The 13,865-nt window shown below is 44.6% G+C and overlaps 1 protein-coding gene and 1 pseudogene across 3 annotated transcripts in view; one reads left to right on the forward strand and one right to left on the reverse strand.

Moving 5' to 3' along the window:
* sorcs2 (sortilin related VPS10 domain containing receptor 2) overlaps window positions 1–13,865 on the forward strand; it is a 776,963-nt gene that overhangs the window by 498,641 nt on the left and 264,457 nt on the right. The gene's annotated exons all lie outside the window — the stretch shown is intronic.
* Window positions 9,697–9,875, reverse strand: LOC116983336 (annotated as a pseudogene).

The raw sequence follows: 13,865 nt of genomic DNA on the forward strand, positions 1-13,865 counted from the left end.
TGTGGTGGGATGATCCAGTTGCCTGATAACAGCTGGGAAGAAACTGTCCCTGAATCTGGTGGTGTGCCTTTTCATATTTCTTTGCATTGTGCCCAAAGGGAAAGGGGAGAACTTTATCCGTTATCCTTATCCTTGATTATGCTGCTGGCCTTGCCAATCAGTGTGAGGTATAAATGGAGTCAATGGAAGGGAGGTTGATCTGTATGATGGTCAAGGCAGTGTAATAAGCAGGGTGGGTTGCAGGAGAAACGGAGAGTTGTGTCGGAAGGAACTGCAGATTCTGGTTTCCAACTGATGATTAGACACATAAGGCAGGGGTAACTCAGCGGGCCAGACAGCATCTCTGGAGAAAAGGAATGGGTGATGTTTCGGGTCGAGACCCTTCTTCTGAAGAAGAGTCCCAACCCGAAACATAACCCATTCCTTTTCTGCAGAGATGGGGTCTGATCCACTGAGTTACTCCAGTTTTTTGTGCCTATCATCCGAGTTCATGAGTCAGTAACAAAAAAATAGGATACAGGGAAATATGTAGGGAACGGAACTGGTGAAAATGCAAGAGAGCCAGCGCAGACTGAATGGACTGAATGAGCTCTCTCTCTGTCATAAGAAAATATAAAACATGGGAGAAATATATAACTTACTTATCTGGTTTCTGACACTGATTCAGCAGCTTTTAATAACAAGCAATCAATAGATGAGAAGCAAATTAATTCTTCTTCTCTCGAAAAGCCTTTACATATTAGTTTAGTTTAGTTTAGTTTAGTTTAGAGATACATCGCGGGAACAGCTCACTGAGTCCCCGCCGACCAGTGATCCCCGCACATTAACACTTTGCAACACACTACTCACACAAATTACATTTATGTCAAGTCAATTAGCCAACAAATCTGTACGTCATTGGAGTGTGGGAGGAAACGAGAGCACCCAGGGAAAACCCAGAACCCGGGTCTTTGGTGCTGTGAGGTAGCAACTCTACTGCTGCGCCATCCGCAGCTTGCTGCGCTGAGACTAAACTATTGCACACAAAATAGGTGCAGGAGGAGGCCATTCGGCCCTTCGAGCCACCAAACAATTTATACTTTAAGACGCATTCCAGAAAATTTAACGTGTAGGAAGGAACTGCTGATGCTGGTTTAAACCGAAAATGGACACAAAATTCTGGGGTAATTCAGAATAACTAAATGTGCAGTTAAGTATGTAGATTTTTCAACTTTTCAACAGGCAGCATTTCTGGAGAGAAGGAACGGGTGACGTCTTGGGTTGAGCCCCTTCTTCAGACTAGTCACCCATTCAGAAACGTCACCCATTCCTTCTCTCCAGAGATGCTGCCGGTCCCACTGAGTTACTCCAGCATTCTGGGTCTATCTTCAAGAAGATTTTATGTTTGGAATAAGGATTATGAATGCAACTAACAGAAAAGACAAATCCATGACCCTATTTCTGTGATTATGCATCCATTAAAGTGGCTCCCATGACACATTCACACAATTTAGCGCAATTGCAGTGTTGGCTCAAGCCCACATTCTGTTATCGATTCAAACTTTCCCTCGGATACAGGAGATACCCATTCCAAATTTAGTAATATTTCAGACTGTGTGAACAGAACAGTGTAATCTCTTTCATTCGAGATCCTTCTTCAGACTGATGTCGGGGGGTGGGGGGGACGGGAAAAAGAAAGGAAGAGGCGGACCCCATCTCTGCAGAAAAGGAATGGGTTACGTTTCGGGTTGGGACTCTTCTTCAGAAGAAGGGTCTCGACCCGAAACATCACCCATTCCTTTTCTCCAGAGATGCTGTCTGGCCCGCTGAGTTACCCCTGCCTTATGTGTCTAATCATCAGTTGGAAACCAGAATCTGCAGTTCCTTCCGACACAACTCTCCGTTTCTCCTGCAACCCACCCTGCTTATTACACTGCCTTGACCATCATACAGATCAACCTCCCTTCCATTGACTCCATTTATACCTCACACTGATTGGCAAGGCCAGCAGCATAATCAAGGATAAGGATAACGGATAAAGTTCTCCCCTTTCCCTTTGGGCACAATGCAAAGAAATATGAAAAGGCACACCACCAGATTCAGGGACAGTTTCTTCCCAGCTGTTATCAGGCAACTGGATCATCCCACCACAACCAGATACTATCTACCTCATCGGCGACCCTCGGACGATCTTTGATCAGACTTTATCTATATGCTGTAATGACTCGATTGTAATCATGTATTGACTGGATAGCACGCAACAAACGTTTTTCACTGTATCTTGGTACACGTGACAATAAACTTAACTAAACTCAACAAAGGAGCCTAAAGTCTAAAAAAAATTATTTAAAAAACTCAATCTAAAAAGGTCATCTTTAAAATAACTCAATCTGGTAAAAAATTGATTTAAATGAAAAAATATAATAAACGAGAGCAAAATATCTAAACTATCTGCGACAAGTATTTTCTTCATTCAAGGTCGGCAAACCCGAACGACTGGATCCTATGCGACTGCAGTTACTCGCTTGGCTCAGTACATTTGTATTTTTGCTGCTAGACTTAGCTTTTCATTAACTTGCTCTTTTCCCATGATTATGAGTGAAAGATAAGTCAGATTAATTCTTCAATCCTATGCTTCCAACAAGAAGCTGCACTCAAGTGGAGTGCGGTCAGCTAGATACTCTCGTGGCTTGTTTCTGTTCACGCTCTGGTTAGTCAATTTCCCACTCACGGCATGGGATTTAATTTATGTTGAAGATAGACACAAAATGCTGGAGTAACTCAGCGGGACAGGCAGAATCTCTGGAGAGAAGGAAATGGGTGACGTTTCGGGTCGAGATCCTTTTTCATACATCAGTCTGAAGAAGGGTCTCGACCCGAAACGTCACTCATTCCTTCTCTCCAGAGATGCTGCCTGTCCCGCTGAGTTACTCCAGCATTTTGTGTCTATCTTATATTTGTGTCTATCATCTGCAGTTCTTTCCTACACATTTAATTTATGCTGCTTCAATTACATTTCCCACTTCACTTTCACAGTAAAGACTGCTTTTCGTAGCATGAATTTACTTTGAAGACACCTTTTAATCTGTCAGTTTTAGAACATCACATGAACAGGCTCACGTCCCCGCAATGTCTATGCTGAATTTGAAGCCAAGACCAACTCTTATCTGCCTATATATAATACATGAAAAGTCATAGAGTGATACAGCATGGAAACAGGCCCTTCAGCCCAACGCCCACACAACACATCCCATCTACACTAGTCCCACCTGCTTGCATTTGGCCTATTTCTCTCTAAACCTATCCTATCTATGTACCTGCCTAAATCTTTCTTAAACATTGCGGTAGTACCTGTCTCAACTACACCCTCCAGCAGGTCATTTCATACACCCACCATCCTTTGTCTAAAAAAGTTACCCCGCAGGTTCCTATTAAATCTTTCCCCCCTTCACCTTAAACCTATGTCCTCTGGATCTTGATTCACCTACTCTGGGCAAGAGCCTCTGTGCATCTGCTCCACTCTATTTCACTCATGATTTTATACACATCTATAAGGTCACCCCTCATCCCCCTGCGCTCCAAGGAATAGTGCTAGCCGACTCAACCTATCCCAACAGCTCAGGCTCTCGAGTCCTGACAACATCCTCGTAAAGGGGCTGTCCCATGCGGCGACCTAATCTGCGAGTTCAGAAGAGTTGTTCGTATCCGTATACCTATTCGTAGGTAATCGAGGGTAGTCGAAGGTAATCGAAGATAGTCATAGATAGTCTTCAATATAGTCGAAGGGAGGTCGAAGGAGATCGAAGGAGGTCGTCTTCACTCTTCACTATTCGGTGACCAATTTTCCTGAAGCTAGTCGTAGTTAGTCGAAGCTAGTCTTCTACATAGTCGAAGGAGATCAAAGGAGGTCTTCTACATAATCGAAAGGTCTTCAACATGACATGTTTTCAAACTCTCCTAAACTCTTCTGAACTCGCGGATTAGTTCGCCGCAGTCGGACAGGCTCTTCTCCGCACCCTTTCCAGTTTGCCGACATCTTTCCTATAACGTGCGCGAAACTGAAAACAATACTCTAATGCCCCTGTCGCACTTAGGAAACCTGAACGGAAACCTCTGGAGACTTTGTGCCCCGCCCAAGGTTTCCGTGCGGCTCCCAGAGGTTCCCGAAGGTTTTTGTCAGTCTCCCTACCTGCTTCCACCACCTGCAACCATCTGCAACCTCCGGGAACCGCACGGAAATCTTGGGTGGGGCGCAAAGTCGCGATTCTCCTTCTAATTGACAACAACGGTGCTCCAAAAGGATGCATTCCCAGTCTCCCATGACTATACTCTCTCCATCTAGAAGTCCCTCAAGCCCCTGACCCACTGTACGAGGTAATTCACGAGTTCTCCCGAGTTTTCCCCTGAACTCGGAGAATATCCGTAGCGGGTCCGTAGGAGTTTGTGGATGTCTCGTAGCGGCTCGTAATGCTAACGGTAGGTACTCAGGAAATCCGGTAAACTCGTGACGTGTTTTCATCCCTGTAAGAAATGTCCACGAGTAAAAAAATACTCGTGATTAAAAAAATTGTTACTTTTTACTCGTAGTTGACCATTACGAGCCGCTACGAGATATCCACGAACTCCTACGGACCCGCTACGGACATTCTCCGAGTTCGAATCAGGGGAAAACTCGGAAGAACTCGTGAATTACCTCGTACAGTGGGACAGGGGCTTTACTATACTCCCTCCATCTAGAAGTCCCCTACTATACTCCCTCCATCTAGAAGGTTGGATCGTCACCTATTCCTTCGCTCCATAGATGCTGCCTCACCTGCTACGTTTCTCCAGCATTTTTGTCTACCTTCCAACCACACATCATCTGTTTCTACCTATATTACCATCCCTCTATTCCAGCTCATTTGCTACTGAATTTCCAATAGTTGCCATGGAGGCATAGAGTGATACAGAGTGGAAACAGGCCCATCTTGCCCACACCGGCCAACATGTCCCAGCTACACTAGTCCCAACTGCCCGCGTTTGGTCCATATCCCTCCAATCCTGTCCTATCCATGTACCTGTCTAACTGTTTCTTAAATGTTGGTATAGTCCCAGCCTCAACTACCCCCTCCTGCAGCTTGTTCCATACACCCACCACTCTTTGAGTGAAAATGTTAGCCCTCAGATTTTTTCCCCTTAAACCTATGTCCTCTGGTCCTCGATTCACCTACTCTGGACATGAGCCTGTGTGCATCTGCCTAATCTATTCCTGTCATGATTTTATACACCTCAATAAGATAATTTGATTCCTTCAAGATGCCTTTGATTCGCCTGAACTGTAGCAATGTTCTCCTCTCTGCCATTCCTCAAATTACCTTAGACACACTCGGGCTACTTCTAAACTCTGCTTCTTCATCACTGCATCAATTATCATGCGCTCACTGGCCAACATTGATTTCTGGTCCATTGCTGCTTCTCATTTAAAATGGAGATGAGGAGGAATCTCTTTAGCCAGGGAGTGATGAATCTGTGGAATTCACAGCCACACTGTTTTCAGTTTAATTTAGTTTAGAGATATAGCACGCAAACAGGCCCTTCGGCCCACTGAGTCCGCGCCGACCAGCCATCCCCGCACACTAACGCCATCCTACACACACTAGAGACAATTTTACAATTATGCCAACCCAATTAACCTACAAACCTGTACGTCTTTGGAGTGTGGGAGGAAACCCACGTAGATCACGGGGGGGAAATGTACAAACTCTGTACAGACAGCACCCGTAGTCAGGATCGAACCCTGTTCACTGGCGCTGTAAGGCAGCAACTCTTCCACTGCACCATTGGAGGCCAAGTCATTGTGTATTTTCAAAGCAGAGATTGATAGGTGCTTGAATAGTAAAGCCAGCATAGGTTATGTGGAGAAGGCAGGAGAATGGGGTTCAGTGAGAATAACAGATCACCCATGATTGAATGGCGGAGCAGGCTCGACGGACTGAATTGCCTAATTCTGCTCATACGTCTTATGGTCTTAAACCTCTCTATCACTCATTCTTCCAAGAGGATGTTCCCTCTACTTTAACTATCCTTCTGTGGTTGGATATCAAACTTTGTTTGGTGTTCTTTGCAGTGAAGTATGATTGGTGTTTTATGCTACATAAGTGTTTCTTTTCATGAAGAGAAGAATCTATTAAACAACAGACTTGAGTTTCAAGACCTCTGCATAGAAGCTTGCTGGAACTCATACTGGTTAATGACCATATAAAACGGAGCTGGCGATAAGTGTGATTTTCTCAGGGCCACTGGCAATTTATTAGCTGGAGGCAGATTGTGGGAGATAGATTGCTGTAATGAAAAACAGAAGGATTTGATGTTCTCATTATAAACTAATCTATGGTTATTATTGGTTCCGATTAAGTGAACTGGAAGCCTTGCAACATCTCATGATGCAATGCATTCTGAAAATTCTGGTCAGAAAACAAGCTAGAAAAGGGTAAGGTAGACAAAAATGCTGGAGAAGCTCAGCGGGCGAGGCAGCATCTATGGAGCGAAGGAAATAGGCAACGTTTTGGGCCAAAAGGTAAAATCAGCAGCTCAAGCTAGAGTTGAAGATTCTTGGTTCAATTCCTAATCCAGAGAGTTGAGCACAACATTTTAGATGGGGCACTTTTATTAAGTACATAAACTCTGAGAAGACATTCTCCGATTATTAAGGATTCCTAGTGGTTTGGTATCTGGCTCAGTTACTATTTCTAGTTACTATTTACCTATTTACTATTCTCCCATCAAACTTACAGGGTCCCCTATCCCACCCCCTCTTGAAACTGTAGGAAGGAGGAACTGCAGATGCTGGTTTAAACCGAAGATAGACACAGAAAGCTGGAGTAACTCAGCGGGTCAGGCAGCATCTCTGGAGAAAAGGAATAGGTGACGTTTCGGATCAAGACAGCAGCGGGTCAGACAGCATCTCTGAGGAAAACGAATAGGTGACGTTTCAGGTCGGGACTCTTCTTCAAGAAGGTTCTTGACCCGAAAGAGTAGCCTATTCCTTTTCTCCAGAGATGCTGTCTGACCCAACTGAAAGTTACTCCAGCTTTCTGTGTCAGTTTCTCTTGAAACTTACTGGATTCTCCATTTGCCGTCTCCTTTGAAATTGCTGGATCCCCATTTCCCAAATTCCCTTTAACCTCTCCAGGATCCTGTTTATGACCACCTCTTGTACTGTCATGGACTTGTTTTTCTATTTGAACCTTGCACTAATGTTTTGTCTTTGCACAGTCATTTTCTTTTCACTAGTGTTGTATAATAGTAAGATTAAATGAGAACTTACCAGTTTGAAGTTTGATCTGTATTTTATGAGGAGTTACGATGAGGGATTACGTGAAGAGCCCGCTCAGCACGCATGCGCGGCATACTTCAAAGCAGCGGTGTGGAATCACAGATAGACACAGTTATTGAAATAAACATAGTAAAGAAAAGGAGACCTCAGTTATCAGTTTGACCCATATTATTGAGGGTAGGAGCGGAGGGCACGTAATCCCTCATCGTAACTCCTCATAAAATACAGATCAAACTTCAAACTAGTAAGTTCTCGTTTAATCTTACTATTTAACTTCGGAGTCACGTGAGTGACTACGTGAAGATTTTAAAGCTCTGTGATTTCAAACCGTGTAACAGTTCATACTTCATTCGCTGCCGAAGTCATTCGAGGGAGGAAGTATGTTATCGTAATCAACCATGAATCTGTATGTAAAAACAATAATGGTGTTATTAACAACAACAAAACCAAATGCTCCCCCGGCCCGGGCTTAAATTATATATTTTTTGCAGATTCTTTTTCTGCAACCGATACAGGTTCTGCCAGTGGTTTGTTATAAAAGTTTGGAACGTATACTCCCTAGACCACCACGCTGTAGCCAGGATGTGGTCCATTGGCACGTCCATCCTCTTAGTCCCTGATGTGGATGCTGTCCTGGTGGAGTAAGATTAATACACGTTAATATGTACTCCAGCAATTCCCAGTACCTGCTTGAGCCACTTGAGATAGTTTGGCTCGTCACCCGACCATAACGTTTCTTGTGGCTGACCCATAAGGCTTTTCTCTCCCTTGAGGATTACTTATTGTGTCGATGTAGTTCAAAAGTGGGTCATGACACATAACCGTGGTTCCGGTGGGTATGCCCGGAATTCCATAACTAGACCTGATGTTCCTGGTCTGCTCTGTTTGCCCAGTCCCTAATGGTAATGTAACATGGTGTAGTGGACCATATTGTCCAATCGTAGTGGATGGAGACAAGGCCATCAGCATGTCCCTTCAGGGTGGGCTGTTCCAGGGTGAGGGACCTGGCTGGTGACCATCCCCTAAGGTACAAGAAGGAACTGCAGATGCTGGAAGATCGAAGGTACACAAAAATGCTGGAGAAACTCAGCGGGTGCAGCAGCATCTATGGAGCGAAGGAAATAGGCGACGTTTCGGGCCGAAACCCTTCTTGGGTTTCGGCCCGAAACGTCGCCTATTTCCTTCGCTCCATAGATGCTGCTGCACCCGCTGAGTTTCTCCAGCATTTTTGTGTACCATCCCCTAAGGTACGTCAGGTCCATACTGACATCCCAGATTTGGGTGTACTTGGGTCTGGGGGATTAACCTCTCCTAAATGTGATCACCAGCGGGAGGTACCCTATGGCCTGTGGTCCTGGTGCCCGAGTTAAGTAGGCTGACAGAGCACTTCTGGCTGAATCCTTCATTGTGGTGAAGACCTGCCAGAACTCCAGTACAGGTTTGTTGTAGTTGAATATGTAGTTCCTGTATCTGAATGGTATCTTCCCACTTCTTGATGTTCGCCAAGTATGTTCCCTAGTGGATATGCGATGGGATGCTATCCTTGTGTTGATAGTGCTATTGACAATCCAGGCCCAGCAGAGGTCTTCCCAATTCTGCAATCCAGGCCCAGTGATGGTCTTTTCAAATCTGCAATCCAGTAGTTTAATTTATCGTGGCATGTGCGTAGTACCCGACTGATGAGGCCGTAGTACCTGATGAGGTAGGAAAAAAGGGGAAAACATAGATTAGATTCCCCCCTCACGCTTCCTAATTCAGTGGGAATGAATTCATTGCCCCTGCCTCAAATTTGGTTTCTTGCGACATACATCGGTACGTGGAGAATTCAATTGAATACAGTGAAATCGATATCGGGTGTTCCATATTGATTTGTAATTCCAGCAATACTTGGGTTTAATATGTCTGTTTACAGTATTTAGCTCACCTAGTAGGTAAGTTTGCTGATGGTCGTATATTTTTGACAACCTGTAGTTTCCAATTGTTAAATAAATGTCACATGATATCGATTTATTCTGCCCAAGTGGTTTGTGTATGTCACTACTGTGATGTTGTTAATTATAAACGAACATGCAAAATGGTGCACTGCAGGATAATATGCTTTGCCAATAGAGCGTACTCAAATTTCCAAACTAGGTTTTACGCCTCGTGTCTATAGTGATGACGACTCCAGATTAGTCCATATGCCACCATGTTTTGGGTGTGGGTAGTTTAAACATTAGCACCTAGCCTTAATGGAAGGTTCAAGTTAAGTAGCTGGAACAGCTGCTACTAACTCCCAATACTCTTGCCACTGTTGAATGGTAGGTAGATACCATTAATTGTTACAGGTTGTGTCATACTGACTCTCCTATGCCAAGTTAAAGATAAGTGGGTAGAGTGTTGAATACCAAATAGTCAACAGTAGAGGATTTATATTTCAAGGTACTGCAATACTGGTTGATGCGTGGAGTGGACGGAGCAAGCCCCTCCCCATCTCCCTGTTCCAAATCAATTGATATATGGTCCCTTGATAAGGGACGAGTCAAAATAGAACTAACAACAACAGATACTCCGCTTGATCTTAGTCAAGGCTGAGAGCGATGGTTTCAATCGTAGATCTATCTCGATTGCATGACAAGCTCGGCTAAAAGAATAATAGCTAAAGCTGTGATAGCTATACCCATGGATTAGTCGTCGTTAATATCATTGGAACATGCCATGACGATAGTTCCTTAATATAGCCAGGGCTGGTTAGAATATCTGGAACCAGTTAGGCTGTAATAGCCATAGTCGATAATTAATACTGCCAAGTTATCTCCAAGTTTTTTGAATGGGTACTGAATAGTATGCATCTTTTAAGTTGATGTCTACCATTAAGTATGCTTGGAATGAAAGGTTGGCAGTTTCAATATTCCAAGCGTGGCCTGGCGAGATACTCAAGTGGCAAGTCAATGACGGTGCGACATATACCATGTTGGGATATTTAGAGCCAAAGGTTCATACTGGGTTTATTATGACCCCTTGATATCAATGATGGCGACATTACCATCTTGGTTAGTTGGTACCAAAGGTTCATATAGGCTTCTATATGACCCTTGTATAATTATTACCCCCAGTTGCTAGTCCCTCATGTTCTTATTAGTGGGAGGGTAGACCCCTAGGGTGCATGCTGTACTGGTATTGTATGGTCCCTGGGAAGGGACATATCAGATATAAACTGATAAGGCAGTTACTACTAATCTTAGCCAAAAGGCCGAGCAGGATGGGATCTAATTTAATTTTATCCTTGAATGCTTTGTTAGTACAAACCCTTCATCTTTTGTGTGATGGCAGGAACCATACTTATCTTATTTCACTGTTGTTCCGTGGTGTGTTCATCTCTTCGGTTTCCGGTTCCTTGTCCGTAGGGATGGTGTTGTTGGGGGTGGCACATTTTTCCAGGGGGCCCGCTCTGGACCCTGGCCTGAAAAAACAGGGCTTACTGGGGGTTGGCATGCGGGCCCCGAGCTTACACCAGTACTATTAGGTGGACGCCTACTGGTGGACGCGTAGAGGCACTGCTGCTGGTTTTGTGTGGTGCTCATTCCAGACCCTGCCCTCTAGATGCCGAATTTTGGATACTTCTCCAGTTTTTTAGGCTTGGTTTGATAACTTAGCCAGCTAGCAGGATCTGTGGTTGAGAGGTCGGCATTCTCACAGTCCTGTAATTTTTTAAGTTGAGGGCAGGTTTTATAACTTCCTAAGAAGTTGCGGAGCACTGCAAGCAGTAGGGTCAGGTGTTTTGCCATACTACCCTGTCCCTCTGAAATGAGCATGCAAAATGATAACCAACGTCAGGGATATCAAACGCATTTTAAGATATTTGGGTTTTAAAGCTATGCTCAATGTACCCCCCAATAACGGTGGGCACTTTGAGTAAATGCAATTTAGGGGAGGCGTGATGAATCCAACACCTCATGACTACCTTCTTGGAGAGGTTTTTTGAAAAGAACAGGTAGTAAGCTGGCCATCAGTTGAGACTGAAAAGCCATCTCGCTAGTGGTGGAGCCACATAGCGGCCACACCCAGTAGCTCTTCCTGATCCTGTACCTGCATACTCCCGATAAACTTCAGCCAGTGACCCCTCTTCTTGACCAGTCCAGTCTGGTCCCCATCAATCCCTCGACAAGGGAGATGGCCAATGCTGTTAGGCACTGGAGTGGGATTGTTAGCTCCCTTGGCGGATTTGCCCCTGCTCCTGAGGCAAGTCTCGCTGGAGTTTTTAGCTCCATGACCTTCCTCTGGCTTGGAGAAACAGACACTCTTGTTTCTTGTTTGAAGTGCTGATCCCATCTTCCGTGTCTGTCTCCAGCCTGAGGTTGGTCCTGACCTTGCTGTTAGAGGCTGTCTGCCGTTTTCGGGCGGCATTTCAGCGGTTCTCCGGCAGCGAGTCTCCTTGTCGGGAGTCTGCAGGGGTGCCGGCCGGTTTTTGAATTTCCCTCCAGTCCGCTGTTGTTGGTCAGACAGCTGTTTAGCGGACTGGGCATCAGCGCAGCACCCGTGTCTGTGGACCGCAGCGTGTGCGGTCCCGTTGCCGCCACTCCCCCCTCCGCTGTCGGCTCCTTCCCTGGAGTCGAACGGGGGCCGCTTCCCTCTGCTGCTTTGCACCCCCTGGAGCAAAAACAAATGGAAAGTCCGACTTTAAACTGAAGGTGAGTACTTACCTAACGGTCCTTTCCTTCACTCTTGTAGCGGGAGCTGCCTACTCCCGCTGCGTCGCTGTTGCCTGCGTGAACGCAATGTCGCGCATGCGTGCTGAGCGGGCTCTTCACATAGTCACTCACGTGACTCCGAAGTAAAATTTGTTCTTTTGTGTTGTCTGAGTCAATGCATCTACGGTGCACCTGCAAGCAAGGATTTGATTATACCTTCTCAAAACGTAGTTGCGCATATGACTACAATCTCGACTTGTTGAAGTGTAACATTTTTACTAAAGTGCGTCGGGAGACGATTGTTGCTAATCTCTATGTCTAATGGACGTGCATGCACACAAGGGATTTAGGGTTTCTGCCAAGTGAGAATACTATGCATATATTTGCTGGCATCAGGCTGTGAAGGTGTTCTGTTTTATTCAACAGAGAAATCTGCCGTGCTCCTGACAGTAAGAACACTTTAATGCCCAACTTCAGAACCAGGAGGTCCAGGACGATTGTACTCAGTTGGAAGTTGGTAGCGCAAGTTGGACTTGCAAACAACCTCAGCTTCTGAGCTACGTGAACAGGGCTCCACTCTCAAACTTGGGCACATAAGCTAGGCAAATATTTCAATGAAGGTTGAGGTGATGCTGCAATATTGGAGAGACCATCTTTTTTGGATGAAGTGTTACGTTGGAAGCTTCTATTTCCACTAAACAGAGTTACTGCAGTGGTACATTTCTAACCAACCCTCACTGCTCCATCTGTAACCAAAGTCGTAACCAAGTTTAGGAAGCACTATCAGAAATTAAGAAGATGGTTGTTGGTTGGTTTACACCGATGATAGACCCAAAATGCTGGAGTAACTCAGCGGGACAGGCAACATCTCTGGAGAGAAGGAATGGGTGATGTTTCGGGTTGAGACCTCTGGTGTACATTTCATATTCCTGAGTTAGCTGGCAAATGTTGTATCCAAGACTAACATGAAGAAGGATCCCGACCCGAAACACGTCTGTCCAGTTTATTTTGCTGATGTTGCCTGAGCCACTGAGTTCCTCCAGCAATTTTGGTTCCTCAATATTCCAGTGTCTGCAGTCTGTTTGTGTCTCCATCAAAAATCAATGAACTGATATATTGCTGTGAGTCAAAGAGCATGAGCACAATAATTCAGCAACACAGTTCCTTCCGTTCAGATAGACATAAAATGCTGGAGTACCTCAGTGGGACAGGCAGCATCTCTGAAGAGAAGGAATGGGTGACGTTTCGGGTCCAGACCCTTCTTTAGAAGTCTCCGCCTGAAACATCACCCATTCCTTCTCTCCGGAGATGATGCCTGTCCAGCTGAGTTACTCCAGCATTTTTTGTCTGTCTTTGGTTTAAACCAGCATCTGCAGTTCCTTCTGACACACACTCCTTCATTTCAGATACTGCTTCCTGAACCAGGTTAAATCTTTGGTTAAAGGTGGAGCAATAAGGGTCGGTTAGAGATGTGCAACAGCATCAAATGTATTAATTTGTGATCTGAATGCAATTGAGCATCTTTGCTCAGGTCTTTCATGATGTACATACAAATGTTTCACAATAAGCCAATTAAAAATACACATTGCTGAAGGCAACACGACTTCAATAAGTTCAACGTTAAAATTTACTGAAGCAACTTTATACAGTACACCCATGGGACTGGAGAATATATTATTCAAAATTACCTTAATGCATTTCTACTCCTCCATTATAATTCTTTATATAATTTTAACTGTTGCGCTTTCTGATGGAGTAATTTCAAACTTTCATCAGCTGATGTGTACATTTGTTGGCCAAAAATGATAGATTAAATTTGATGAATGTTTAAAAAAGAGAAATAACTTAACCTAAACTAGTTTGAATCTATGGTTAAAAGTGAAGCAGTAAGGGTTGGTTAG

The sequence above is a fragment of the Amblyraja radiata genome, chromosome 1, assembly GCF_010909765.2.
Source record: "Amblyraja radiata isolate CabotCenter1 chromosome 1, sAmbRad1.1.pri, whole genome shotgun sequence".
Taxonomy (NCBI): Eukaryota; Metazoa; Chordata; class Chondrichthyes; order Rajiformes; family Rajidae; genus Amblyraja; species Amblyraja radiata.